Consider the following 27,283-nt stretch of genomic DNA (forward strand, 5'->3'; position numbering starts at 1 on the left):
ACTAGATATTACAGGAAAAACATATATGCTTTTTTATGAAGTCTAGAAAAAAAAATACCTAGGTCGATGTCTAAAGCTATGGCAAGATATTTGGATGAGCAGATCTAAGTAACGAAATATATGTAAAGCTAATTCAGCAAACATATTTGAGTGCCAAATTATGGCAGGCTGTTTCAGCAGTCAATGAGGCCGAGCACACAACCATCGAACTATCGAAGGCCATCGCAGCAACAAAGATCGAGTATAAAATGGTGTAAAGCTATTTCACCTAACAGATTGGCTACTAGACCATGGCAATCTACGTCACAATAAATATATGGCAGGATATTTTAGCAACTAATCGGCCTTGGCATGCCATCTCAGCTAAGCAGATTGAGTGCAGAACAGGGCAAGGAAGCTTCTTAAGCAGAGCATATTGACAGTAAACTACTTCGGAAAACAGTGAGATTAATAGCGTCTATCAGCTAACATTCAGCGCTTCACCGACATGAATGGGGCCTCAATCTAGAATGCGCGTACCGTGGGAGAAGCTGACCGCCGTGCGTCTCCACACGAACGTCGCCAGCGGTGGCGGCACTGACCGCCGTGCGCCTCCACAAGAACGTAGCCAGAGGTGGCGGCGCGGCTAGAGGACGGCAGTCTATGAGAGCGTACTGTGGGAGCGAGAGGATCGCAGAACCGCGGCGCCGACGTATCGGCGCGGCGGGGAGGGCGGCTATGGTGGAGCGAATGGAGTGGAGGGGAGAGGGGGGAGGGGGGTTTGGGGAATATTATTGGCTAGTTGGCCGAAGGGCGGTTGAATCGGATTTGGGGGGAATTTTTGGGTGTGGGGGGGGGGGGGGGGGGGGGGGGAGGATTTTCGCGCGGTGGGCGGGGGGAGTTTGGCGCATGGTCGGTTTCTCCAAGTGCAGTCCCACGTGTCAGTTAAGAGGCAAGCCGAAGCGCGTTCCATTTGCGTGAGCCGTGTGCAGGACCGAACGTGTGTGGGGTGCAATGCGACCGCGACAGGAGTGCTGTGAGTGTACCGCCTTTTTTCCTTTTAAACTAGGTGCTTCGCCCCCTCAAAAAAAATTTGTTGCTTCCCGCGATCCATCGATACTACTACTAGTAATCCGGTAATCCCGACTAAAACGGCGCGGCCGGGTCTTTTCCCGCGCGATATGCTGGAAGTTGGCTTAGTTGGGTTTTTTAGGACGAGTAATGCTACACCTACGTAATCCCAGTTACGTAATTAACGTAATGTGAAACGTGTGAGCTCTTGATTGTAGATTGGGGGGGGCACCACCATGAAAATCAGGGGAGGAGAGAGAGAGGCAATTTACGTTAACCCTTTCGTAGGTTCCTGTAGATGTAGAAAGATGTGAAATGCGTGAATGTGTAGTGGACGTACTATTGGAGTGCCTAAGATAATTTGTGTATGTATAGACCCTATGTGTTTATTTTACTTCGCATGTTAGATTTGTCTCGGTTCAATAAAAAGCAGAGTTGGTGATGATGGTGTGCCTGTCATCCTGCAATATAGGCCGTCCGATCTATATCTAACGGATAGGAAGGAAACTATGACAATTTACCCGCACTCCTCTCCACATTTGCAGATAAGGCTTTCCCTCGTTCATCTTTTTCTCCCACAAGATCTTGATCTTCCGTGCAACGCACGGGCATCTTGCTAGTACTCCTACAATATGTATATTATTGTGAAAGTTGATATACACCGGCCGAGATTAATGCAAACACGGCAGATTTTCATTACATTTCAAACTTTTATAGGACAGAAAAATAAAAGAAACCCGACCCTAAACCTATTCTATGGCGGCGACAGACGTCCTCCATCTGCGATCTCTATGTACGGGGGCGGGGTTCAAGACCCGTGAAGTGAAGGTGCAGTCTCCGGCGAGGAAGAGTAGAACACGGGATACGGACCGGCCAGTTGGCACACCATGCCCTGCCGCCTCCCATGCCCTACTCATCCTCGGAGGAGTCCCCGACCTCGGCGGTGCCGGACGTTGGACGGCGGCAAGTAGGACGCGTGGCTGACGGTGCTCCCGTCGTCGGCCGCTAGCATGGCCACCGCTTGTGCGGTCGCGTCCGCGTCCGGCTACGCCGCTATTGCGTCGCGTGAGGCGACTTGAGCGAGGGCGGCGACCTCGAGCTTCATCCCCTAAGACAAGCTCTCCCGCAGAGGGTTCGCACTTGCGGTCATGGCAGATGTGGTGCCAGGTAGGAGGACGATGCGCTATGGTGTGGAGGTTAGCTGGGCGTTGCCGCTTTAAGTAGCGCATTCCGGTGAGGCCAAGCGTCCGGGTGCATCATTAAGTCGCCGGAGTTGGTTCCTCGGGCACCGAGCCTCTTAACGACGACATACGAACGGACGACATGAATGCGGGTAGCTGGCGCCGGCTGGGAACGCACCGCGCGACGGCGCGAGGGAAGAGGGTTTTGGTGTGCCAGGGTAGTCAACTGCGGTCGTGGCAACGTTGGAGATGCCCTTTGCTCACATGCGATCCCCGCATGTCATTGAAAAAGCAAGACGACCCGGCATGGTCTCAGGTCCAGAGGATGCAGTTGGCCGCGCTACACCACTCCGCGGATGCGTCACAGCGCCCCGTGCATCCTCGACGAGCCGGGTGTTGGGGTGTGTTTGGATTGTGGCCAAAGTGCACCTTACCAAAATTTTGGTCATGACCCAAAGATTGGTCTTTGTTTGGATGGTTGCCATTTCTTTGGCATGCCAATGAACTCTAGCCAACTCTAGTTCATTTTTCTTGCCAATGTCGGCCAAATCATGGGCAACCAATACCTCAACCAAAATTTTGGCTACCCAATGCTTTGATGGGGCAACCTTGGGCACAAACCAAACATACCGTTGGTCGTGCCACAGCACTAACGCCACCCTCGGCACACTGAAACCGACCGTGTCTAGCGACGATACGAGCGTGTCGCTCACCGCGGTCCCCGTGTCCAGAGGCGGTGCTGGAGCTGCGCCCCGTTGTTGGCCCCAACGACCCACATGAACGGTTGTCGGTGGAGAGGAGGTCATGGGCCAGCTCCTCCATTGGACTAGTCTGCGCTACGTCGTCCCGACGGGTGTGCCCCACATGCCGGTTTCCCTGTTTTCCCGGCCATATTCAAGCGTCAGTGCTCCGAGTTGCGCATTAGGCCTTTCACTATGTAGGCCAAGCGAGACAACTTATTGTTTATTTGAGCCGTTCAAGTATAATCATGTGGCGTCTGCTTATTTCTCATTCCTCTCCAACCCTCTTCTCCATCGATCATGTCGCCCTCCAGTCGAGTCCATCCTCCCGCATGCCTCATTTGAACATTCCGCCGAGTATCATTTGCATGTACCCACCCTAGTCCTTGTTCAATAGATCTCCGGACCCCGAGATGAAATCGAGAGGGAACGAGTGGGGGCACGTGATACCTAAGGCGGATTCAAAATTTTGAACCGGTGATCATAGCATCCGCAAATCATATATAAAGGGTATTCAATGTTCGTTTCGTTTTTGAACGTACAATATACTCCCCCTATCCTTTGTAGTTTACATATAAGTTTTATGTGTAGTCAAAGTATCTCTACTTTGATCAAAAAGGTATCAACATTCAACAACGCCCAATCAATATTGTTAGATTCGTACGTACTCCTAGATTTGTACTCGAGATGGTTTCCATTTTGACTATTGACAAGATTAATAGTACATGAGATGTATAATGTGAAAATTATATCATTGGAAACTCCTTTCACATACGAATTTGACCGTATGCTTTGTGTAAGTTGCATGTCATATATTATTACTCTAACATTTGGTCAAAGTTAGCCTCAAAAACGCATTAGACCCTGTATGCTTTGAGTAAGTTGCATGTCATATATTATTACTCTAACATTTGGGTAAGTTGCATGTCATATATTATTACTCTAACATTTGGTCAAAGTAGTATAGTAGAAGTGGATCCTCTGACGTAGGTATCCCTGCCTTACCCTCCCTTTCGGTCACTTACTGGCGAACCCCATGCTTGCTAGGCCCCGCATGTCAGTTACTCAATGGGTTCGGCCACGTCAGGGGATCCTCATCCGTAGTATACTCCCTCTATTTTTATTTACTCCGCATAAAATGGAGGGAGTGGTGGTATAATAAATGACGCGGGCGGGGAAGGGGGAGGGATGTCGGTTTGCTCTCAACTGCGGTCCCACAAGCGAGCGAAAACGCAAGACGAAGCGCGTTCCATTCGGTGAACGACGTGGAGGGTCCAGCGTGCCGGGCTGCAACACGAACGCGACAAGAGCGATGTACAGTCAAAACCGATTGACCGGTCGTCACCGGAACCACTATTCACACCAGAACCTTCGCTGCTCGGCCTACGCCAGCCACTGCCCTAAAACCACACCAAATCTCCAGCCCATTCCCCCACCTTTCGATCCCCTAGCCCGCATCAAGCGTCCCCTAGTTCGCCGGGAAGCCATGGTGTGCCGCAAGATCACTTACTACAAGATGCTGACGCCGGAGCACCGCGCAGAAATCGTGGCGGCGGTCGGCGCCACAGACCTCCGTTCCCAAGCTCGCTTTGCGGCGAGCCAATCCTCGAGTTCTCTGGAGCCAAGCTACGAGGAGGAGGAAGCCGATCCAATGTTCATGGCGAAGGTCGCGGCGCAGAAGGCCCCCGATGGGTATGAGACGAAGGACGTCGACTTCGTGCCGGCGTCCGAGTCCCCCATGGTGCAGGCGGACCAGCGGTTCAACATGGCGATACTAAAGGAGGCCCGGGAGGCAGAGGCTCAACTCGACGCGGAGCGCGCGCATGCCGCTGCCATCGAGGCTCTCCTGCAGGCGGAACCGGATGTCGTGGATGTGAACCGGGCGGCGGAGGCTCAACTTGAGGCGGAGCGCGCAGATGCCGCTGCCATCGAGGCCCTCCTGCAGGCGGAACCGGACGTCCCACATGTCGGCGAAAGGGACTAGAAGATTTATGAAAGCGAGCGCTCCACTCTTACGACGGAGGAGTAGACGACACAACGGCCCAGTGAACTGTCACTTGTAGTACTGTATAGTACTATAGTTTTGCTGTTTCGCACGATCCATCGATACAAACCCGATTAAACACGAAAGGGCAGGATTTTTCCCGCGCGGTAGATGATACTGGCCATACATTTCAAAGGCAATTTTAGTGTATGCAAACTGAATAATTATAAGTAACAATTTGATATCTAGTAAAACTAAAAACACATATGATTTATTGTGTTAGAGTGTAGTAGTAGTGCTGTATTGCATAGTTGTTAGATGTAACATGCGAGAACGTGTAGAGATGTAGTTTTGGAGGGCCTACAGAGAGAAAAGCGTAATATGGTCACCGAACTTCAGAATAAGCTGATTACGGTCACTATATACGTTTTGAGGTGATTATACGGTCACTTGCTCATAGTTCAGCATCAGATTGCACTCTGTTGACCGGCCAAATAGTCTGTGTGGCGCCATGTTGACTAGTTAAATTGACCACGTTCCTTGTGGGTCCCACCTGTCAGCTCGCATAGGCAAAAGGTCAGATAAACACAAATTTACGCAGGCGCGACAAGGCTCCAACCCGTGCGCGGGAATCACCTGGTTGTGTATGTGTCTGTCAGGGCCTGATGTGTGCGCATGCACGTGTAGGTTGAGCACTTGAGCGTGAGAGTGTGTGTTCGTCGTGTGGTGTACTTGTGTGTGCATGCATTCGTCCGTGTGTGCGTGTGAGTGTTGCGTGTGTGCGTGGCTGCGTGTGTACATGTGAGTGTTGCGTGCGTGCCTGGGTGCATGTGTTTGTGTGAGTGTTGTGTGGATGCAGTTCGTGTGCATGCGTGCGTGTGTGTATAATCACCACACCAGCTCCTGTGTGTTAAAACAGACAGCTCAGCATACCAATACAAGGCCATCTTGTTCCCTGTGCCCGCGGTCATGACTTCGAACCACCGTCCAAATATTTTTTTGTCGTTTGTTTTCATTCTTACTAGCAAGATGCCCGTGCATTGCACGTAAAATCAAGATGCATTTGTATGACTTGTTTATCTTGTGAGAGAAAAGAATGAACGAGGGAAGGCCTTATTTGCAAATGTAGAGAGGTGTGTGGGTACCTTTTTGCAAAATTGCCATAGTTTCTTTCCTATCCGTCAGATATAAATCGGACGGCTTATATTGCAGGATGGGAGGCACACCATCATCACCAACTCTGTTTTTTATAAGAGTGTATTTTATGTATTTTATAAGAGTGTAGATGTAGAGTAGATACAAGTCGACAGGTGGGCACGATGGTAGTGAGATAATGTGATGCAACACTAGAGGTGCCACGTGGAGCGTTTAACTGGTCAACTAGTCATGCCATGAGCAAATACAGAGTTGTACGGTGAGCCCGTGACTGTATAATAACCACTAAACGTAAATGGTGACCGTAATGAGTGGATTCTGAAGTCCAATGTATGTATCGTGCTTTCGCTTCAAATACAATGATCGTCATTGCATATTGTTGGGGAACGTAGTAATTTAAAAAAAAAATCCTAGGCACACGCAAGATCATGGTGATGCATAGCAACGAGAGGGAAGAGTGTTGTCCACGTACCCTCGTAGACCGAAAGCGGAAGCGTTAGCACAACGCGGTTGATGTAGTCGTACGTCTTCACGATCCGACCGATCAAGTACCGAACGCACGGCACCTCCGAGTTCAGCACACGTTCAGCCCGATGACGTCCCTCGAACTCTGATCCAGCCGAGTGTCGAGGGAGAGTTTCGTCAGCACAACGGCGTGGTGACGATGATGATGTTCTACTGACGCAGGGCTTCGCCTAAGCACTGCTACAGTATTATTGAGGTGGATTATGGTGGAGGGGGGCACCGCACACGGCTAAAATATCAAGAGATCAATTGTTGTGTCTATGGGGTGCCCCCCTGCCCCCGTATATAAAGGAGCAAGGGGGGAGGCGGCCGGCCAAGGAGGAGGGCGCGCCAAGGGGGAGTCCTACTCCCACCGGGAGTAGGACTCCTCCTTTCCTTGTTGGAGTAGGAGAGAAGGAAAGAGGGGGAGAGGGAGAAGAAAAAGGGGGCTGCACCCCTTGTCCAATTCGAACCAGAGGGGGGGTGCACGCCTCCTTCCTTTTGGCCTCTTTCCTCTATTCCCGTATGGCCCAATAAGGCCCAATACTTCTCCCCGGCGAATTCCCGTAACTCTCCGGTACTCCGATAAATACCCGAATCACTCGGAACCTTTTCCGAAGTCCGAATATAGTCGTCCAATATATCGATCTTTACGTCTCGGCCATTTCGAGACTCCTCGTCATGTCCCTGATCTCATCCGGAACTCCAAACTACCTTCGGTACATCAAAACACATAAACTCATAATATAACCGTCATCGAACTTTAAGCGTGCGGACCCTACGGGTTCGAGAACTATGTAGACATGACCGAGACACGTCTCCGGTCAATAACCAATAGCGGAACCTCGATGCTCATATTGGCTCCCACATATTCTATGAAGATCTTTATCGGTCAGACCGCATAACAACATACGTTGTTCCCTTTGTCATCGGTATGTTACTTGCCCGAGATTCGATCGTCGGTATCTCAATACCTAGTTCAATCTCATTACCGGCAAGTCTCTTTAATCGTTCCGTAATACATCATCCTGCAACTAACTCATTAGTTACAATGCTTGCAAGGCTTATAGTGATGTGCATTACCGAGTGGGCCCAGAGATACCTCTCCGACAATCGGAGTGACAAATCCTAATCTCGAAATACGCCAACCCAACAAGTACCTTCGGAGACACCTGTAGAGCACCTTTATAATCACCCAGTTACGTTGTGACGTTTGGTAGCACACAAAGTGTTCCTCCGGTAAACGGGAGTTGCATAATCTCATAGTCATAGGAACATGTATAAGTCATGAAGAAAGCAATAGCAGAATACTAAACGATCGTGTGCTAAGCTAACGGAATGGGTCAAGTCAATCACATCATTCTCCTAATGATATGATCCCGTTAATCAAATGACAACTCATGTCTATGGCTAGGAAACATAACCATCTTTGATCAACGAGCTAGTCAAGTAGAGGCATACTAGTGACACTCTGTTTGTCTATGTATTCACACATGTATCATGTTTCCGGTTAATACAATTCTAGCATGAATAATAAACATTTATCATGATATAAGGAAATAAATAATAACTTTATTATTGCCTCTAGGGCATATTTCCTTCAGTCTCCCACTTGCACTAGAGTCAATAATCTAGTTCACATCGCCATGTGATTTAACATCAATAGTTCACATCACCATGTGATTAACACCCATAGTTCACATCGTCATGTGACCAACACCCAAAGGGTTTACTAGAGTCAATAATCTAGTTCACATCGCTATGTGATTAACACCCAAAGAGTACTAAGGTGTGATCATGTTTTGTTTGTGAGATAATTTTAGTCAACGGGTCTGTCACATTCAGATCCGTAAGTATTTTGCAAATTTCTATGTCTACAATGCTCTGCACGGAGCTACTCTAGCTAATTGCTCCCACTTTCAATATGTATCTAGACCGAGACTTAGAGTCATCTAGATTAGTGTCAAAACTTGCATCGACGTAACCCTTTACGACGAACCTTTTGTCACTTCCATAATCGAGAAACATATCCTTATTCCACTAAGGATAATTTTGACCGCTGTCCAGTGATCTACTCCTAGATCACTATTGTACTCCCTTGCCAAAATCAGTGTAGGGTATACAATAGATGTGGTACACAGCATGGCATACTTTATAGAACCTATGGCCGAGGCATAGGGAATGACTTTCATTCTCTTTCTATCTTCTGCCGTGGTCGGGCTTTGAGTCTTACTCAATTTCACACCTTGTAATACAGGTAAGAACTCTTTCTTTGACTGTTCCATTTTGAACTACTTCAAAATCTTGTCAAGGTATGTACTCATTGAAAAAACTTATCAAGCGTTTTGATCTATCTCTATAGATCTTGATGCTCAATATGTAAGCAGCTTCACCGAGGTCTTTCTTTGAAAAACTCCTTTCAAACACTCCTTTATGCTTTGCAGAATAATTCTACATTATTTCGATCAACAATATGTCATTCACATATACTTATCAGAAATGTTGTAGTGCTCCCACTCACTTTCTTGTAAATACAGGTTTCACCGCAAGTCTGTATAAAACTATATACTTTGATCAACTCATCAAAGCGTATATTCCAACTCTGAGATGCTTGCACCAGTCCATAGATGGATCGTTGGAGCTTGCATATTTTGTTAGCACCTTTAGGATTGACAAAACCTTCTGGTTGCATCATATACAACTCTTCTTTAATAAATCCATTAAGGAATGCAGTTTTGTTTATCCATTTGCCAGATTTCATAAAATGCGGCAATTGCTAACATGATTCGGACAGACTTAAGCATAGATACAAGTGAGAAACTCTCATCGTAGTCAACACCTTGAACTTGTCGAAAACCTTTTTGCGACAATTCTAGCTTTGTAGATAGTAACACTACTATCAGCGTCCGTCTTGCTCTTGAAGATCCATTTAATCTCAATGGCTCGCCGATCATTGGGCAAGTCAATCAAAGTCCATACTTTGTTCTAATACATGGATCTCATCTCAGATTTCATGGCCTCAAGCCATTTCGCGTAATCTGGGCTCATCATCGCTTCCTCATAGTTCGTTGGTTCGTCATGGTCAAGTAACATGACCTCCAGAATAGGATTACCATACCACTCTGGTGTGGATCTCACTCTGGTTTACCTACGAGGTTCGGTAGTAACTTGATCTGAAGTTACATGATCATCATTAGCTTCCTCACTAATTGGTGTAGGAGTCACAGGAACAAATTTCTGTGATGAACTACTTTCCAATAAAGGAGCAGGTACAGTTACCTGATCAAGTTCTACTTTCCTCCCACTCACTTCTTTCAAGAGAAACTCCTTCTCTAGAAAGGATCCATTCTTAGCAACGAATGTCTTGCCTTCGGATCTGTGATAGAAGGTGTACCCAACATTCTCCTTTGGGTATCCTATGAAGTCATATTTCTCCGATTTGGGTTTGAGCTTCTCAGGATGAAACTTTTTCATATAAGCATCACAACCCCAAACTTTAAGAAATGACAACTTTGATTTCTTGCCAAACCACAGTTCATACGGTGTCGTCTCAAACGGATTTAGATGGTGCCCTTTTTTTACGTGAATGCAGCTATCTCTAATGCATAACCCCAAAACTATAGTGGTAAATCGGTAAGAAACATCATAGATTGCACTATATCCAATAAAGTACGGTTATGACGTTCGGACACACCATTATGCTGTGGTGTTCCAGGTGGCACGAATTTGTGAAACTATTCCACTTTGTTTTAATTGAAGACCAAACTCGTAACTCAAATATTTGTCTCCGCGATCAGATCGTAGAAACCTTATTTTCTTGTCACGATGATTTTCCACTTCACTCTGAAATTCTTTGAACTTTTCAAATGTTTCAGACTTATGTTTCATCAAGTAGATATACCCATATCTGCTCAAATCATCTGCGAAGGTCAGAAAATAACGATACCCGCCGCGAGCCTCAACACTCATCGGATCGCATACATCAGTATGTATTATTTCCAATAAGTCAGTTGCTCGCTCCATTGTTCCGGAGAACGGAGTCTTAGTCATTTTGCCCATAAGGCATGGTTCGCAAGTATCAAGTGATTCATAATCAAGTGATTCCAAAGCCCATCAGCATGGAGTTTCTTCATGCGCTTTACACCAATATGACCTAAACGGCAGTGCCACAAATAAGTTGCACTATCATTATTAACTCTGCATCTTTTGGCTTCAATATTATGAATATGTGTATCACTACGATCGAGATCCAATGAACCATTTTCATTGGGTGTGTAACCATATAAGGTTTTATTCATGTAAACAGAACAACAATTATTCTCTAACTTAAATGAATAACCGTATTGCAATAAACATGATCAAATCATATTCTTGCTCAACGCAAACGCCAAATAACACTTATTTAGGTTCAACACTAATCCCGAAAGTGTAGAGAGCGTGCGATGATGATCATATCAATCTTGGAACCACTTCCAACACACATCGTCACTTCACCCTTAACTAGTCTCTGTTCATTCTGTAACTCCTGTTTCGAGTGACTAATTTTTAGCAACCGAACAAGTATCAAATACCCAGGGGCTACTATAAACACTAGTAAGGTACACATCAATATATGTATATCAAATATAGCTTGTTCACTTTGCCATCCTTCTTATCCGCCAAATACTTGGGGCAGTTCCGCTTCCAGTGACCAGTCCCTTTGCAGTAGAAGCACTTAGTCTCAGGCTTAGGTACAGACTTGGGCTTCTTCACTTGAGTAGCAACTTGCTTGCCGTTCTTCTTGAAGTTCCCCTTCTATCCCTTTCCCCTTTTCTTGAAACTAGTGGTCTTGTTAACCATCAACACTTGATGCTCTTTCTTGATTTCTACCTTCGTCGATTTCAGCATCGCGAAGAGCTCGGGAATTACTTTCGTCATCCCTTACATACTATAGTTCATCACGAAGTTCTACTAACTTGGTGATGGTGACTAGAGAATTCTGTCAATCACTATTTTATCTGGAAGATTAACTCCCACTTGATTCAAGCGATTGTAGTACCCAGACAATCTGAGCACATGCTCACTGCTTGAGCTATTCTCCTCCATCTTTTAGCTATAGAACTTGTTGGAGACTTCATATCTCTCAACTCGGGTATTTGCTTGAAATATTAACTTCAACTCCTGGAACATCTCATATGGTCCATGACGTTCAAAACGTCTTTGAAGTCCCGATTCTAAGCCGTTAAGCATGGTGCACTAAACTATCAAGTAGTCATCATACCGAGCTTTTGTCAAAACGTTCATAACGTCTGCATCTGCTCCTGCAACAATAGGTCTGTCACCTAGCGGTGCATCAAGGACATAATTCTTCTGTGCAGCAATGAGGATAATCCTCAGATCACGGATCCAATCCGCATCTTTGCTACTAACATCTTTCAACATAATTTTTCTCTAGGAACATATCAAAATAAAACAGGGGAGCTAAACGCGAGCTATTGATCTACAACATAGATATGCTAATACTACCAGGACTAAGTTCATGATAAATTAAAGTTCAATTAATCATATTACTTAAGAACTCCCACTTAGATAGACATCCCTCTAATCCTCTAAGTGATCACGTGATCCAAATCAACTAAACCATGTCCGATCATCACGTGAGATGGAGTAGTTTCAATGGTGAACATCACTATGTTGATCATATCTACTATATGATTCACGCTCGACCTTTCGGTCTCAGTGTTCCGAGGCCATATCTGTTATATGCTAGGCTCGTCAAGTTTAACCTGAATATTCCGCGTGTGCAACTGTTTTGCACCCGTTGTATTTGAACGTAGAGCCTATCACACCCGATCATCACGTGGTGTCTCAGCACGAAGAACTTTCGCAACGGTGCATACTCAGGGAGAACACTTATACTTGATAATTTAGTGAGGGATCATCTTATAATGCTACCGTCAATCAAAGCAAGATAAGATGCATAAAAGATAAACATCACATGCAATCAATATAAGTGATATGATATGGCCATCATCATCTTGTGCTTGTGATCTCCATCTCCGAAGCACCGTCATGATCACCATCGTCACCGGTGCGACACCTTGATCTCCATCGTAGCATCGTTGTCGTCTCGCCAATCTTATGCTTCTACGACTATCGCTACCGCTTAGTGATAAAGTAAAGCATTACAGGGCGATTGCATTGCATACAATAAAGCGACAACCATATGGCTCCTGCCAGTTGCCGATAACTCGGTTACAAAACATGATCATCTCATACAATAGAATTTAGCATCATGTCTTGACCATATCACATCACAACATGCCCTGCAAAAACAAGTTAGGCGTCATCTACTTTGTCGTTGCAAGTTTTACGTGGCTGCTACTGGGCTTAGCAAGAACCGTTCTTACCTACGCATCAAAACCACAACGATAGTTTGTCAAGTTGGTGATGTTTTAACCTTCGCAAGGACCGGGCGTAGCCACACTCGGTTCAACTAAAGTTGGAGAAACTGACACCCGCCAGCCACCTCTGTGCAAAGCACGTCGGAAGAACCAGTCTCGCGTAAGCGTACGCGTAATGTCGGTCCGGGCCGCTTCATCCAACAATACCGCCGAACCAAAGTATGACATGCTGATAAGCAGTATGACTTATATCGCCCACAACTCACTTGTGTTCTACTCGTGCATATGACATCTACGCATAAAACTAGGCTCGGATGCCACTGTTGGGGAACGAAGTAATTTGAAAAAAAAAATTCCTACGCACACGCAAGATCATGGTGATGCATAGCAACAAGAGGGGAGAGTGTTGTCCACGTACCCTCATAGACCGAAAGCGGAAGCGTTAGCACAACGCGGTTGATGTAGCCGTACGTCTTCACGATCCGACCGATCAAGTACCGAACGCACGGCACCTCCAAGTTCAGCACACGTTCAGCCCGATGACGTCCCTCGAACTCCGATCCAGCCGAGTGTTGAGGGAGAGTTTCGTCAGCACAACGGCGTGGTGACGATGATGATATTCTACTGACGCAGGGCTTCGCCTAAGCACCGCTACAGTATTATTGAGGTGGATTATGGTGGAGGGGGGCACCGCACACGGCTAAAAGATCAAAAGATCAATTGTTGTGTCTATGGGGTGCCCCTGCCCCCGTATATAAAGGAGCAAGGGGGAGGCGGCCGGCCAAGGAGGAGGGCGCGCCAAGGGGGGAGTCCTACTCCCACCGGGAGTAGGACTCCTCCTTTCCTTGTTGGAGTAGGAGAGAAGGAAAGAGGGGGAGAGGGAGAAGGAAAAGGGGGCTGCACCCCTTGTCCAATGCGGACCAGAGGGGGGGGGTGCACGCCTCCTTCCTTTCGGCCTCTCTCCTCTATTCCCGTATGGCCCAATAAGGCCCAATACTTCTCCCCGGCGAATTCCCGTAACTCTCTGGTACTCCGATAAATACCCGAATCACTCGGAACCTTTTCGAAGTCCGAATATAGTCGTCCAATATATCGATCTTTACGTCTCGGCCATTTCGAGACTCCTCGTCATGTCCCCGATCTCATCCGGGACTCCGAACTACCTTAGGTACATCAAAACACATAAACTCATAATATAACCGTCATCGAACTTTAAGCGTGCGGACCCTACGGGTTCGAGATCTATGTAGACATGACCGAGACACGTCTCCGGTCAATAACCAATAGCGGAACCTGGATGCTCATATTGGCTCCCACATATTCTACGAAGATCTTTATCGGTCAGACCGCATAACAACATACGTTGTTCCCTTTGTCATCGGTATGTTACTTGCCCGAGATTCGATCGTCGGTATCTCAATACCTAGTTCAATCTCGTTACCGGCAAGTCTGTTTAATCGTTCCGTAATACATCATCCTGCAACTAACTCATTAGTTACAATGCTTGCAAGGCTTATAGTGATGTGCATTACCGAGTAGGCCCAGAGATACCTCTCCGACAATCGGACTGACAAATCCTAATCTCGAAATACGCCAACCCAAGAAGTACCTTCGGAGACACCTTTAGAGCACCTTTATAATCACCCAGTTACATTGTGACGTTTGGTAGCACACAAAGTGTTGCTCCGGTAAACGGGAGTTGCATAATCTCATAGTCATAGGAACATGTATAAGTCATGAAGAAAGCAATAGCAGAATACTAAACGATCGTGTGCTAAGCTAACGGAATGGGTCAAGTCAATCACATCATTCTCCTAATGATATGATCCCGTTAATCAAATGACAACTCATGTCTATAGCTAGGAAACATAACCATCTTTGACCAACGAGCTAGTCAAGTAGAGGCATACTAGTGACACTCTGTTTGTCTATGTATTCACACATGTATCATGTTTCCGGTTAATACAATTCTAGCATGAACAATAAACATTTATCATGATATAAGGAAATAAATAATAACTTTATTATTGCCTCTAGGGCATATTTCCTTCATATATATCGCGAGAGAAAGATGAAACATGCGTGAATTTTCTGGGGGCTTACTTTTAGAGGACCTGGAGATAGTTTTGTGTGCATACGTGAAAGGGGCGTACAGGGGGTATGCGATGGAGAGAGAGATGCTCTTCGTTTCTCTTTATTATGACTAACTTTGTATATAGTATAAAAATATAGAAATTCACAGTGCGGAATAAATATCATTGTGGGCACCATGCAATGCAAATTAGCGTTCGTACTCCTCCATATTACTTTGTAATGTTGTATATATGTAGAAACTCTAAAATAATTTTTTGGCCACAATTTATTCAAAAGGAATGTTGTATGCAAAATAAACGTGAAGAGAGGGCTTTTTAGATCAATGGGGTACGTGATGTAACATGTGTGAATGTGTAGTTGATGCATTTGGCAGGGCCTAGAGAGGTATGTGTGTGTATTACGTATTCGAGAGAGGCATGGATAGAGGGGCCGACGGGGGGCGGGGGGCGTGGGAGAGATAGCACAAGAAATGAGAGTGGTCTAGAGAGAGAGAGACGAATATGACGTCACGACAAGAGATTCCATTCCCTTGAGTGTGTATATGCAACGGGGGGAGGGAATAGAGGCACCAAGAGAAATTTTCTGTGTGTGAGGTGTTTGTGTTGGTATGTGTGGGTGTGAGAAGATAATGAGACGTGGGGGCAGAGGGTGTGTCACCGCGTGAGGTCCGGTGGGTCGAGGTGAGGCCCTTCGTTCGGTTCCGACCTGCGCCACATTGGTCGGCCCGTGACGCATTTAGGAAGACCCATGGATGACTAGTCGTACAAGACAAAGATAGCAGAATTATGAAGGACTCTATGTCCACTGACAAAGCCGGCTAGGATTTGTAACCCTAGGTTCTCGGACTAAGGTAACCCCTTTATCTCTGATATTACTATTCATCCAACCTAATTTTAAGGGGCATCCTACAGAATGCTCTGCTAGAATCATACTCGTCGATTAGGAAGAGAGGTGTGAGACAATGCGTGAGAGACAGGCGTAAAGATAATGTGCGTACATGAGACACGTAGGCAGGTCCATGTATATAGAAAGGGTCGATGAGGATTGTGCGTGTGTATGTTTGCGAGAGGAAGAGTGCTTGTGATAAAGGTTAGTGAAAACAGTTGTAAATGGTTACGAGAGGGAGGGAGGGTTATATCTAGAGCATGTGTGCGAGAAAGACACCTCGGGAGAGAGTGTGTGAGCATGTGTGAGAGACCACCGATGGAGAGTGAAACTACACGTAAAAGACTGCTCTACACATTGATTAAAGATATAAATTGTATCCAAATATTAGGATGGGATCATGATATTTGCAATTCGCGTAAGGAGCGGTCATTGATCCATCAGACATCTAGATTCTATCGAATTTGAGCATGTCTATGTTATTATTCGACACAATTGATCCACATAGTTAGTATTTTGAACTCCAGACAATGCATCGCTTTAGCAATCGAATATAAACGTGAGTATAGTTCATGTTGTGTGTGTAAAGCACATTATACATACGAAAGTTACACAATGGACATTATAAATAGCTACCTATGAACTAGCATACATTTGAATTCAACTTAAGGTGGTTTAAAAAAATCGAATTCAACATGAAGTCCATTCAATTATTTGAATTTGATATCATGGCATTTGTAAACCATACCTAAATTATGGGGGCACCAATCTTTGCTCTGATTTTGTACATAATAGCATATGTAGTCGTGTACAAAATAGATTCAAATTTAGCTCCTCCATTCCAAAATAATCGTAGTTATAGGATTTTCAAGTGTCAAAATTTCAAAAAGAAGCGGATAATTTAATGAGGTTTTCAAACATACAAGGTCAAATATAACGTTGTCTATTTAGGTCAATCCTCATAGTTCAAGAGTACTCTAAACGTGAATGCTTGTGTTTCAAAATTTCGAACGAAGCGCCAAAAGAGCCTCTACTCGCCCGAAACCGCGTGAGACCAATGTTTGGTAGTACAAGGAAATTACTTTTCTAATAACTCCGACCCGTGAAACCTACCGGCCCGACGTCCAAAGGTCTAAACCGGGGTAGGTTTGTAGCTTCATCTAGACGCCACGCAACCGCATCCGAAAAACATTCATACACAATGGCCGCCTAAGCACACATGCGCGCGGCCGAAATCGCTCCCGCCCACTATTTGGGACACCTGGGATTACCATCCTACCCCCGACCCGCAGTAGGTCCGAAATTTAAGAGGGGGGCAAAGTTTGTACTTTCCCCAAATTTCAAACAAGCGCGTCCCATCTTCTGTTCAAAAAAGCCAAAAACAAGCGCGTCCCAGACCGAAACATGGTTCCCCCCACCCGTCCGATTCCCCATTCGTACTCCGTGGGCGCCAAAACTACCTCTCCACCAGCCGCGAAACCCCGGCGTCCTCCGTCCGCCACCCCATCCCACCCATCAACCGCCGCCCTCCTCCATCACGCCGGAGCCGATACCCCGACGTCGTCGTCCACCGCAACCTCAACCGCAACGCCCTCCACGGCTAGTAGTTGAAGCCGAGGCCGAGCCGTCCGTACCCGAGCCAGTTCAACCACGCCGTCCTGCGCCTCACCGCTGCCGCTCCAACTTCGCCACCCTCCACCGCACCGGAGCTGTTCCTGCTACGCCGTCCTTCGCCGCCTCGGATCTGCTTCCCCTCCGCCGACATACGGCCACGGCAACACAGTCAACAATTTGGCCATGGGTTCGTCCAAGCCTGCACCCTCCAGAACATCGGTTTCCCCGGTAAAAAGAAGAAGATCGGCGCGACATGTGGAGGTGACCACACCGGCAACCGAAAAAGGTACTCCTCTTCCCTTATTCGTGCAAATCTTACGTCTCTGCTTGCACGGTATTCATCCCACAGAAGACACTAGTTGACCGCTTCTTCTTGATACTAGATGTTCCTAGTAACTCGCGATGCACAAGGTTTCTCCTCATATACTATTTCACCTTAGCTAGAGGTCCGTCGCCCCCCTGAATTTCAATTTCTGGCCAGTTGATTCCCAATTAACGGAAGCATTCCCCGGCGTAACAGGCGCTAGTACGCCTATTACGCCGGGGAAGCAGCGCCTTGGTGTTTATCTTAGGGGCGTGTGCGGCCTAGAGCTACTGGCGCCCGATCTGGAGGTCGGCCGGGATTAAAGGGATGGCCTGGGGGCGCTGCCAAGCACGGCGGTGGTGTGAGGTCGATGGGAGGGCGGGGCGGCGGAGGCAGGGGTCTGGGCCGGTGGTCGCTGGCGGTTCGAGAAAGATCGTCAACAGTGACTGGCGGGAGGTAGACGAAGGCCATCTGCCCGTTCCTTATAGATCGGACGGTTCATTAAAAAAATCGACTGACCTATTTATTTTCAGTCGACTGTTATCTTAGATATGACCACATGTGGTGGTGTGCTGGAGGAGTACCTGCATTTCCTGTGCTCATATATTACAAAATCATACGGAGTAGAATCTAATTTTGTTTGCCATGCAATGTTGTAGAGCTATCATATGTCTCCTGTCATTTATTTTTCAGCCACCTGCTATCTGCTACTTTTACAGTGCACTAGTTCTGCACACACTTCACCCTTACTCTCACTATTGTGTTTTTATGCAAGGGTATTTCAGACTCTGCTGCCATGAGAGAAGCCAAAAAGAAAAGAGAGAAGTCGCTCCAGCTTCGTGTGCGGTAGGCAAGACACGTTACAGCGCTATAAAGGGTGCAGTGTCAGCAGATGGAGACGGTAAACGTAGCTCTGGAGTTGATGACCTCGCTCGCAATGAACCACCATCCCAGGTGCTTGCTTTAACTTCGCGGTGTCATATGTGGTTGCATGTTCCATATGGTGTCTAGCTTGTATTCGAAAGGCCGAAGTCGGTAAGATAAGGAAAGATATTTTTTTACATGAACCACCATCCCGTGAGCACCAGAAGACAAATAGCTAGTCAGGGCACTGGCCGAGCCAGTGACAAGCCCAGCAAAGATAGGCATCACCTGGAAGCCAACTAAAAAGCTGCGATGGTGGCGAAGCAGCCCGCCTCCCACCAGGCTCTCAGGTCCTAGATGATCATGCTCACCACTCCAGCCGGATGTCTAGCTTGTATTGCTTCCAATTTGGTTAAATTGCATCTGCTTAGCTTACACATTATACCTTTGAATATGACATGCCTTTCTGTTTTTGGTACATACTAGTACATCTGTGTATTAACCATGTTCTTACATCAAACTAATGTTCTTGTGTATCCCTCATCAATCACTTATGACGAGGCAGGCAGGCAAGGGGACTACTCCTCATTTAAAGAATGCAGCGTCAGCCTCCCGACATGATTCTCAAGAAACAGAAATGCTAGATGAAGATAGTGAACGTAGCTCTGTAGTTGATTACAGCATTTCCCCTACACTAGCATCGCAGGTGCTTGCTCTAACTTGGCAGCGTGATATGTGGTTGCATGTTGCATATGGTGTCTAGATTGTAATTCTTCCAATCTGGTTAAACTGCATGTGCTAGTCTGCTTAGCTTATACATTATACCTGTTAATGTGACATGCCTTCCTGTATTTAGTACATAGTACATCTGTCTATTAAGCATGTCCTTACATAAAACTATTGTTTTTTTGTATCCCGCATCAATCAACATGACGAGACACCTTTAGTATATGCAGTGCGATATTAGTTGCATCTTTCATATGATTTATAGCATGCGCTGCTTCTAATTTGTTGAAATTCCATTTATGATGGGACGCTTTTAACTTGGCAGAGTCATATTGGTTGCATCTTTCATGTGGTGTCTAGCTTGCATTGCTTCTTATTTGCTGGAATGGTTTCTGCTTAGTTTACACAAACAGTTGTGAACATGCCATGCCGTCCTGTTTTTCGTACATATTCCATCCTGGTATCATGTGTTTGCCTTACATCAAAGTAGTGATTGTCAGTATCATGCATGAATGAGTTCTGAAGAGAGAATTTTATTGCTTTTTCTTGTCGGTTTTACTTGACAATTCAAAATCAATAAAGCGGAAGGAAGTTAGCAAGGCAGCGGATAAAGGTGCTCCTTCCGAACGGAGGGCCTCTACAGTTTCTACTCCTCCACACCCCAAGATGATTTCCAAGACAACACATGCATAGACACTCAACAAAGCTGTGTTTATGATGAGCACGTCTCCCCTAGTGCAGCATCACCGGTGCTCCCTCTAACTTGGCACTGTTATATGTGGTTGCATGTTATGTGTGATGTCTAGCTTGTATTGCTTCTAATTTTGTTGAATTCCATCTGCTTACTTTACACATTATACTTGAATAAGACACGTGTTCCTGTTTCTAGAACATACAATATCTGTCTATCACACCATGTTCTTACATCAAATTACTACTGTTGTGTAACCTGCAACAATCACTTATCATAAGACACGTTTGACTTCGGAGTGTGATATAGGTTACATCTCACATTCTTTTCTAGCTTGTACTACTAATTTGTTGAAATGGCACTTATGACGAGACAGTTTTAACTTGGTAGAGTGATATTCGTTGCATCTTTCATATGGTGTCTAGCTTTCATTGCTTCTAATTTGTTGAAATGCCTTCTCCTTAGTTTACACATCATAAGCTGTGAATATGCAATGCTGTGAATATGCAATGGCACTAATGACGAGAGACCTCTAACATGGTAGTGTGATGTTGTTTGCATCTTGCATATGATTTATTTCTTGTACTGCTTCACATTTGTTTAAACGCCATTTATGATGAGACACTGTTAACTTGGCAGAGCGATATTTGTAGCATCTTTCATATGGTGTCTACCTTCCATTGCATTGCTTCTAATTTGGTGAAATGTCTTCTTCTTAGTTTACACATCATAGTTCTGGTTATCTCTTCCGTCCTGTTTTTCATACATATTACATCCTCCTATCATGTGGTTGTCTAACATCAAAGTTCAGTTCGTCTGCATCACGCATCAATTTGTTCTGAAGAACTAAATTGTTATTCGTTTTTCTTGTCGGCTTGACTTAACATGGCACAGAGAAAGAGGAAGAAACACAGAATGGCAGGGAATGAGAAGCGGATGAATCCTGCAGATTCTGCTGGTACTGATGGTGCAATAGAAGGTCAAAGTCCAGCGGAAAATTCTACAAACACGGCATCCCATGCTACACGAGTTGCAAAAAAAGCCAAACAGAAACAAATAGCTGCCACCAAACAAGCAGAGACAGCCCTAGTTCTTGCAACACCTACCACAGTACTACCAGCTGCACGACTTACTCGTGCGTCAACTGAGCTAGCAGCACGTTCCCAAGCTCCCTTGCCACCTGACACTACTTCCCAAGCACTCTTGACACAAGACGAGTTGGCAATATCAGATGAACCTTGTGAGCTTCAACAGCAAGAAGGTAGTTGCTGGAGTCAAGTTACAGTTGCATGCTTCTTTATATGTAGTCTCACAGTTTGATGTACACTAACACTTCCTATGTTCGTTGTTGGACTAGCACCTAGGCGCAAGAGGAAACAAACATCAGGGATAATGCTCGATAGGTTAACTAAATCTAGAGGAGGAAGAATGGAGATCCGTTTTGAGGCAGGTTTAAAAAGGCCACGTGATGCTACAGAGTCAGCCAAGTTAGTATCAGAGGCAGCGGTTGCCGTTAGGTGTCATGTACGTATCCTCCCAACATGGATTCAGTACAGGAATGACAAAGACGAAACCCAGTTCAACACCTTCCTCGACCATTTATCTGTAAGTATGGTTATGTATGGAAACTAGTAATATCGTCTTGCTCTGTCCCATACTTTCTAGGTTGCTGATAATGAGACTCCCATAATTTTCAACAGATGAGGTTCAAGTTGGATAGCCAAGATGATGCAACCAGACAAGCTTGCACCCATGTTTTCAAGTCTGCTCTGCGACAGTATCGGTATAACTTGAGGAAAACTCACTTTGAAGGCAAGGCTAACAGTGAACTTTCCCAAACATCTCCAGTGGAAAATATATCGGATGAAGACTGGAGGGGCCTTGTTAAACACTGGTCTGATCCGAAGTATCAGGTACATTATATATATGTGATCAGATCACATGTTGAAGTCCTATTTACGCATGTGCCACACAAATCTATCTTCTTGTAGGTGAACTGTTCAAAGAACAAGGCCAACCGTACGAAAGTGAAATTCCAACAGACGACAGGATCTCGTAGCTATATTGCACACTGCGAGGCTCTTGTAATTAGCTGCTGTTTCACTCTTTTCGCTGTACCATATTATCAGATCTATATTGACTTGTTCGAAATGCAGAGGAAAGCCCGCAAGGACCAAAAAGTACCTGAACCAAATGCTGTGGAAATCTTCAAGGACTGTCACACCAGCAAGAAGAAGGGCATGACTACACCAGTCAAAGCCGCTGTTGTAAGTCCTTAATCCTCATGCCTTTTAACTACTACTTACTCTGACTTGTGCCTTGAACTGCATGGTTTGCAGCCAATGTCTATTACTCTTTTCAATTTTATACACAATTGTCTTAGCGTATCATTGCACCTTACAAGGTTTAAAAGAGAGGAGTGATGTTCCTTTGATCTTGACCCGTAATCTAGTTCCGTGCTGGACTTGCCCACACAACGTTACAATTGCCTGTTTGTCTGTTCTCAGTTGTTTTGTGATATGAATGATGTCATACTATGCTTACCGTATTATAAACTTCGTCTCTTTATCCTTAGCCCTCAATACAATGTGAAGAAATAGACAATACATTAGCGATGGTACATGGTCATATGTTTGGAACCTGGTTTTATTATGTACTTTGCAATAAAATACAACTAATATTTTACATGGGTTCACCAGAATAAGTTCTGTATATAGACCAAAGCTATTTTGTTTGGTTTTGCTGCCTCCTTAATATCTTCTGTTCTGGTACTACTAATGTAAAACCTCAACTTTTCAGCGAGCTATGGAAAAAATGGTGGAACCGCCACCTTCTGAAGGTGGCGAGGCAACTATAACCGCAATGTCAGCTCTTGCTGCAGTGGGTCAGTACCTGTCCACTAACAGTGCCAAAAGCACGTTCCTGCGTAATACTGGGTTGGTTGTTAAGGCAATATCGTCCAAACTGCCTCATGATCAAGATATGCAAGCTCAAAGCAATGTTGTATCTGCGCTCCAGACACAAGTCCATTCCCTAACAGAGACCCTTTGTGAAACAAGGAGAAACATTGCTCAATGTCGTCAAGATATGCATGGTTTTGAAACCAGACTATCAGACATTTGCTATGTTGTTCAGGAGCCTAGGGGAAATGAAGGCGAGGGTTATGGTGCTCCATCGGACAATACAGCATGAAAACGTAACAGTCAGGTCAAATGAACTGAGCTTCTGAACTTCTGGTGGTGCATTTATCTGCTAGACTGTTAAGTTTTATGCCAACCTTCCTTTTGTTATATAGTTGTAATTTGTTTTGGTGCGATACAAAATTTATTCTTAACGTGCAGCCACCGGCTGAAGAAAACAGCAAGCCATTTTTGTATAGTGTAGGGTGTTCCCTATATTTGCACTGGTGGCGATCTTTGATGCCGAGTGGATGTAATCTGTGCAATCGCCTTAATAGCCTAGCGTTAGTTTCGGCCTTATTTATTTCCTAGTCTTCTTTTTCCCTGGTTTGCTAGTGGCCGCAACTACCATGGGCCATATACGGGCCGTAGGATCCATGGGTCTCCTACGGGCCGTCGATAAATGGGCCTGTAATCGGTGGGCCTCGGGCCGTCGGATAAATGGGTCTACATGGGCCGTAATCGGGCGTAATTGGTATCGGCCCAGCACGGTAACAGGCCGTTAACAGGCCGTAGGACAGCAAAGGCTTAATTCTGTCACAGGCATAACGGGTCGTTAATGGGCCAGAATATAGGACGGGCTGGAAACGGCGCAACGGGTTAACAGGCCAGAAACGGGCCGACTCTTGCCATGGGCCGAATTTGGCCCATTAGGGTAACAGGCCAGTAACGGGCCGACTCTTGCCATGGGCCGAATTTGGCCCATTAGGGGAACAGGCCAGTAACGGGCCGACTCTTGCCATGGGCCGAATTTGGCCCATTAGGGGAACAGGCCAGTAACGGGCCGGAAGTAATCGAGGGCCGAAAAGGAGCCCAAGAACGTATGGGCCGTCAATAGGCCGAAAGCTAACACGGGCTGGAAACGGCCCATGTAAATCACGGGCCGTTAACGGGTATAAAGAAAATTACTGTTCATTATGGGCTAGAGTCACCGTGGGCCTGTAAAGGGCCGAAAGATACGAAGGCCTCATATGGGCCGAAAGACGTCGTGGGCCATACATGGGCCGAAAGTGAAATGGGCTGGTGTTATATTCGACGGCCCACATGACGTTGTTGGGCCGATTTCCTTTAGGGCCTAACGGGCCGTGAGTTAACGGGCCGTAAAATGGGCTATTTGCGAAGAGACCGTTAACAGGCTTTTCATGGGCCAGCCCGTTAACTTTTGACCAAGTCAAACGGGCCGGCTTTGTAAGCTAAATGGGCCAGTGGTGGGCCGTGGCACGTGTCGACATATCATAGGCGCCTATCTGACCCACTGACGAGCTGACACGTGTTTCGTCCGGCCAATAAGAATTTTACACGTGGAAATTTCCCATTGGTCGGGGCTGTTAACGGGTTATCGGATCCAAAACCCGACCCGATAGCTTAACGGCGTACCGTTACGGTGGATGCCACGTGTCGGTCACCCTTGACGAAAGCACTTCTGTGACGCGCGATTTATCGTCATGGAAGTGGACACTTCCGTGATGATAATTTTGGTAATGTCATGCAACACTTCTACGACAGCACAGGTATGACTATCTTGATTTTGTCATAAAATCGTCATGGATGTACATGCATGACAAAAAACGCAACCTACTGTGACAAACACGTATCATCACGGAAGTGTATTTTTTTTGTAGTGATAGTTATGAGAATATCTAGGCATGATCATGTATATAGGCATCACGTCCGCGACAAGTAGACCGAAATGGTTCTGCATCTACTACTATTACTCCACACATCGACCGCTATCCAGCATGCATCTAGAGTATTAAGTTCATAAGAACAGAGTAACGCATTAGGCAAGATGCCATGATGTAGAGGGATAAACTCAAGCTATATGATATAAAACCCATCTTTTTATCCTCGATGGCAACAATACACACTACTGGAATCAGCTTCTTTGCCGTCCGCCATGGCGGACGGCAAAGGCATAGATCACGGACGGCAAAATTCTTTGTCGGCCGCTAGCGGACGGCAAACTGTCCGGATGAATGCGTGCCAGCAAAGGCCTTCTTTGCCGTCCGCCATCCGAGGCCAGCAGACGGCAAAGACAGCGGACGACAGTGCGGTGGCGTGAGAGCCGTTAGGGGGTTGACGGCGCTCTTTGCCGTCTGCGAGCGGACGGCAAAAAGTCAAATATCCTCGCCGTCCGCTGACGGACGGCAAAGAGCCCAGCTAGGCAGCACTGGGAAGCTGCCATGTGTCCAGATATGCCGTCCGCCAGCAGACGGCAAAGAGGTTTGAATCTTTGCCATCTGCTGGCAGACGGCATAGCTGGTCACTTTGCCGTCTGCCAGCAGAAGGCAAAATGACCAAATAGGCAGCCAGTGTTCCTAGTTTGAACAGGTGACTGCCACGTGTCCTCTTTGCCGTCTGCTAGCAGACAGCAAAGAGGCTATATATCCCCTATTTTTATTTAAATCCCATTAATTAGACATGGTTTCAAACACAAATATACATGCATACATATCCAACAGCATGTCCAACAACATATTTCATCCAATCAAACAACATAGTTCAACAAAGTCCAACATATCCATATATACATAACCAGAAACAAGTTTCCAACAACATATCCATATAGGCATACATATCCAAACAAGTTTTCATAAACAACAAGGAAGCACCAGAAGAATAGTACACTCCATGAATCCAAGCTTCCTCATGTAAAGCAAATCTACAAATTGGGAAAGATGAAAGTTAGAAGAAGAAGAAGAATAGTTAGAAGAAGAAGAAGACTAGTTAGAAGAAGAAGAAGAAGATTTTTTTCTTCTCTTTCTTTTTCTCCTCTCCTCTTCTTTATCTTCTTCTTCTTCAAACTAAGGTAGGTAAAAATGTCATTTTATTGCTAAGCTAGGTAAAAATGCTAAGTATAGGTCATTTTAGAGCTAAGGTAGGTAAATAGGTCATTTTGGAGCTTAGTAAAGTTATTATGTCATTTTCGAGGAAAATAAGCTAAGTCTATATCATTTTGGAGCTAACAAAGATTATCATGCCATTTTTTACCTAAGTATGCTAAGTATGTCATAAATGAGCTGAATAAGCTAAGTATAGCTTATTTTTTATCTAACTTAGGTAATTATGCCATTTAGGAGGAAAATAAGCTAAGTATCCATTTGTAAAGCAAAACACTAGAGAAAACTTACCCTCATCACAACAAATGTGATGAAGATCGCAACTAAGGTAACAATTGATCCAACGGCATAATGATACCAAGCCTCATTATCAATGGCATATTTTCTAATCTTCTTAAGCTTCAGGCGCATTGCATCCATCTTCAAGCGCATTGCATTCATCTTCATCTTATGATCATCGATGGCATCGGCAACATACAACTCCAATGTCATCTTCTCTTCTTCAATTCTTTTAATTTTTTCTTTTAAATACTCATTTTCTTTTTCAACTAAATTTAACTTCTCGACAAGAGGGTCTGTTTCAAATTCTGGTTCACATACCTCCTAGATTAAAATATCTCTATGTCAACTTGATGGCCATAATTGTCATAAATGCGAAATGCAACAAATAGTTATGAAAGAGAATTTACCACATCCGAATCATAAAGCGGGCGAGGGCCGACCAGGACGGAAATCAAGACCATGGCACTATGTATAAGAAACAATCATACAAAGTAAGAAAATTATAAATACCAACTATATAAATCATACAATCATACAAATAACTATATAAATCAAGTACAACATAAAAATTTGAATACCTAATAATCATTATTGGTAATGACGTGCTTGTCATCATCATTAATAAAAGCATCATCATCATCATCACTATCAGTAATGACGTGCTCATCATCATCATTATTAAATGCACCATCATGTGGAAGGCCACCTTTACATAATCGTTCAAGCATTGACAGGTCATCTGCAGTAGTAACTTCTTCTTCTTCCGGCTCTTCTTGTTCCGGCTCAGGGGTGAAGTCGGATTCACTA

This window comes from Triticum aestivum, chromosome 4D (assembly GCF_018294505.1).
Source record: "Triticum aestivum cultivar Chinese Spring chromosome 4D, IWGSC CS RefSeq v2.1, whole genome shotgun sequence".
Lineage (NCBI taxonomy): Eukaryota > Viridiplantae > Streptophyta > Magnoliopsida > Poales > Poaceae > Triticum > Triticum aestivum.